Source organism: Canis lupus, chromosome 18 (genome assembly GCF_048164855.1).
Source record: "Canis lupus baileyi chromosome 18, mCanLup2.hap1, whole genome shotgun sequence".
Lineage (NCBI taxonomy): Eukaryota > Metazoa > Chordata > Mammalia > Carnivora > Canidae > Canis > Canis lupus.
Window position 1 is genome coordinate 28,517,741 of NC_132855.1, and position 4,768 is coordinate 28,522,508.

Genomic DNA, 4,768 nt, shown 5'->3' on the forward strand with positions numbered 1-4,768 from the left:
AATAAGAAGGCTAGGATGTTATGCCATTTGTCTGTAACTGCTGCTGTAACTAATGTACATAATAACTTGTCAAGAAATGAATGAACAGTGACTTAAAATAAGATGAATGGAAATCTGTTTGCATTCTGCAATAGTTTAATACTTTTCTAAGGAAAATAGCACTTCATTTCAGTTGCCAATATGTATGGTAGTGGGGTTTTGTTTTGTTTTTGTTTTTGTTTTGGGTTATGGAAATTTTTTGTCCTTTTACTAGAACTGCAGTTTCTATTGCATAAAAAGAATTTCATCTCCACCCCTTCAGCAACCTCTTCTCCCCCCCTGCACAATTTGCCTCTTTTTTTTTTTAACCTTCCTTAGCTGTTCACTTGCTCATATTTGTGAAGTTATTTTATTTTAAAACTTACTTTTAAGCTCTTGCCTCAAAAAAGAAAAAGCTTTACTGTCATGCTGGGTTATTCAGCAACAATCTATTCCCCTCCATGGGATAAACTCAGCCTTCACCCCATAGTTTATCTGCTCTGGGAGCTGGATTACTGCCTCATAAAACAGCACAACAGTACTATTATCACATAATCATTATCATTACCTCACTTGCAGCCATACAGATCCTTCTAATCCTGAACATCTTGCCTCTCGAATCTTGCTATATCTATCCTCTCCTGCTGTGAAACTGGTGTGTTCCATTTTCACAGAAGCTTAATGTAATCACAAATGGAAAAATAAAATATATTTTTTAACTAGGCTGCCTTTTATTGATACCACTGTGTTATACAGCAATTTAAAATAGCTCCATATTTCATTCAGGTAAACAAAACAGATGTGGAAGTGGCAGTGAGGTTTGATCTTTTGCCTTGGTCCATGTTTTCTCCTCCAGCTTTACCTTCCTGGCTTTTGTCATATTATTTAGGACTGATTCAATATGACACTTCTGTGTAGGGACTCCTCAGTCAGTACCTGAATTTCAGTCTCCACTTTGAGTGGAGTTTGGAAGAAGCACTGCCATTCTACCAAAATTTACCAAGAGGCTAGAGGTCATCACTGTGTAATTGGGCCTTTCTCATGCCCAGGAAAAGTTACAAGGGATAACCAAAATGGGTTCCTTCCCTGATCATTTTGACAAAAAAATGAGTCATTCTAACTCTATGAGGATGACATAATCCATGATCTCCAGAGGTTAAAATAAATAGGTATTGAAATTTAGTCCTCACAACCATAGAAAAGAAAGTTAAGAAAAATTTTATAGCACCTTCAGTGAAATCAGATCATCAAACAGTTCACATTTATTTCTTTATGTACATAGAACTTTTACATGTATGTTTTCTCATCTAGTGTTTGATTTTAACACTGATAACACAAAAAATTAGAAAATAAAAATATCATTAAGAGAATGAATGAATGAAATAGTGAAAAAGGGAAAGGAAACTACAATCACCAAAATTCTAATCAATCTCAAATATTAACTATGGTATTTGAATTAGTATTTTGGTGTCTAACCTTCCACATCTTTTCATATTCAAATGAAAAAACTATAGTTGCTTTCCAAAAATTGAATTACCCAGGATGTATTGTTTTGTGCTCCTTTATTCACTTAACAATAGAGCATTAAGGTCTTCTTTATCAATAAGTATGATAAATTTATCTTTTCCAATGAGACTCTTCCATTCTAAAGGTACATAATACCCAGAACTTCACAGAAACTGAACTGCACAGATGGGGAGCTGACAGAAACATTTAAGAAAAATATGAGATAAGTGCCCAAAATGAGGATGTAGAGGAAAAGTAGAAGGCAAAAAAAAAAAAAAGCTATGATGAATTACACACACATTAAGTAAAATTTTATTCTGATGCTACTCTAAAACACAAAATAAAAAGAAAATAATTGATATTGGCCCTAACCCTTAAGAAAAGAGAAAGACACAAATACATACCATACTCTCCTCTCTAAAGAGGAAAAGGAAGAACATGAGAAAAATGTGAGGAAATATAAAGTGATGGTGATACATTATCAGATTAAATCATTTCAGGGGTTTAAATATCCCTAAGTTTCCTATCCAGTCTTTTTTGTTTTTTTTTTTTCCTCAAAACAAGTCAGGCTCCTGCTTCTTCCTGTAACTTAGGGCTTATTATATCTGATACAATTCTTCCATGCAAAAATAGTTTATAAGGATTAATAAGAAAATAATACCTGTAAATTATTATTTCAATGAAACTGTAACAAATGATTACATATACCAGAAACTGGGCTATATGTTCAGAAAGCTTCTCAAATAATTGCAGCCTAGTGGGGGAAAACAATAATCAGGAAATTCTAAGTCAGAGAATGTTACAGAACATTGTGTACAGAGGAATGACAAGCAGATACCTCAATGGCTTCCTTATCCATGGATTGGGGGAAAAACAAGATTTAGAAGGCATTAAAATGAGTAGAGTATTCTAGTCTTTGGAAGCCAGCTCTTCACAGGCTATAATCTGAAATTCAATCCATGCCCAAAGGTTTGCTAAAATCCCAGAAATAAGTTGATATTATATAACAGAAGTTGCTTATATAATAGAAGCAGCCCAATTATCTGTCAGACTCATACTCAGCCTTACCATATTCCACATTATAGCACCTCTTTATGGCATATATTGAAAAGCTATTGGATTTTAAGAACCAAGTTCCACTATTCTAGTAGGTTGTGGCATGTACAACCAGCAACAGCATCCAGTCAGGTGTATAACCACTCTGGTACTCTGGCAATTTAATGTCAGAGAATGCCAAGAGTTGGCATGTAACCATGGGTGAGCCAAATAACCAAAAAAACTAGCAAATTATACCAAAATGTTGTTGACTTGGCCTTTTAATTGAATGATAACATTGGATTTTAAATCATTAATAAAATAGAAATCCATATTTCTTTGTTCTTTTGTCTTACTGTGACACTTGTGATTTCGATCAATAGTGGAAATCACAAAGCAGCAGCAATGTAAGAAGGACACAGTTTACTTCCTAGAAACAGCTATCAACAATGCCTGGAACAGCTAAGAGTCAGGAAGAACACAAACCATACAGAAGAAAGAAGAGCTTTAAGTAATGGAAGGAGAAGATACCTTTTCTCTGTTTAACACCAGGAAAGGCCAAAAACCCATCTATGGCAATAACAAGGCATTCCCTAGAAGGAATCCCCAAAGAGAACATTAGTAGATCACATTGTCATTTGAGAAGCGATGTGCTCTCTCTGAATTTTCAGTATGCACTTAGTTTTGTAGGGTAGCAATTAACAAACTAAATAACTAAAGAAACATAGTTGATCAACAGTACAGCTTAAGTGGGAAGTATTTGTATTTTGAACTTGCCCACATTCTAGCCCCAGCTAAGGAGGTCACTGGCCCTTAAGACTGGATAGGATTGCCTTCTTCATTCTAGGCCTTCCCTGGGAAGCTGTACGTCTCCTTTGTTTTGTTTTGTTTTGTTTTGTTTTGTTTTGTTTTGTTTTGTTTTGTTTTTCCTGCTCTAACTTTCCCAAATAGATCTCCTAATTCCTGAGTAGAGCTTTCATGATCTGGAACCTGTATCCTCCTAGGCTAGTGGTGCTACTGAATGGTCAAGGAAGGTCTCAAAGACAAGGTGACATATAAGTCAAGAACTGAAAGAAAAGAGGAGTAGCAAGTACTGCAAATATCTAGAGGAATAAGGGGAGAAGAATGCAAAGGCCCTGACGTAGGTCTGTGTTTGCAGTATGCAATCACCAACAAGGAGGCCAATGTGGAGTAAAATGAGCAAGGGACAGGGTTTAGGAGATGACATCAGAAAGAGAGAGAGGGTGGATGCATATCACTTATAGCACTATAGAAAAAAGGGGAGATTCTAGATCTTATTTTGATAAGATAAAAAGCCATTAGTTATGAGCAGAGAATAACATAAAAATAACATAAAAAATAACATAAAAAGCATAATGACATTAAAAAAATAACATAAAAAGACTTTTAGTATTTTGGCTATTGTGTGAGAAATTAACCATATGTAGCAAAGGTAGAAGCAGAAAGTTAGGAGACAAATGCAAGAGTCCAGGCTATTTTTTTTTCCTCAGGGAAATTTTCCCACCAGCTGTTCAGAGAATGGGAAAAAATATTCTTCAGACTTTTATATTAAAAATAGAAACCAGAATAACTGGTACATTACAAATTACAAATAACTGCAATCTTTTAATAAGTTTTAATACAAAGAAGGGCCTTTTTCAGTAGCAGAACATGCAGCATAGAATAGAAAATCATCACACAGTGCAAACCCACCATAACAAAAGATAATATCCAAACACAACTGAAATAGAAGAATCTAATGTAGCCACCTTTGGTTAAGGCTTTCATCAATACCCAAGTGGGAAGAATAGTGAGGAATACTAGGGCAGTTTTGATTGTGTAGTGTATACAGTTATAAATCAAAGAAATAGGTAAACATTTAAAAACTAATTTATTCCAAAATGCCCAATTTAGATCCCAAGTAGTATTTTCATTTACACCTTTATAAAGTTTCCAGTTAAAAGACCTCTTATGACATTATTAAGGAAATGAGACCGGCAACATGGACTTTAGAAACACTGGAATTTGCTGTCTAAATTATCCAGAGAAAATATACATCTCATTGGAAAGGCAAACTGTACAAGGATTTACTCCTTTCAAAAATGTCACCTCTTACATTTCATGCAGCACTATTCCTTTAAACGTTGTTCATCTTTATTTACCTTGGAACTTTCATCCTGTATTATGATAAAAGGAGATTAAAATTCCG

General features: G+C 34.6%; 1 protein-coding gene across 4 annotated transcripts in view; it reads right to left on the reverse strand.

Moving 5' to 3' along the window:
* The window catches only part of HDAC9 (histone deacetylase 9), a 911,611-nt gene that overhangs the window by 762,687 nt on the left and 144,156 nt on the right, over positions 1-4,768 (reverse strand). The gene's annotated exons all lie outside the window — the stretch shown is intronic.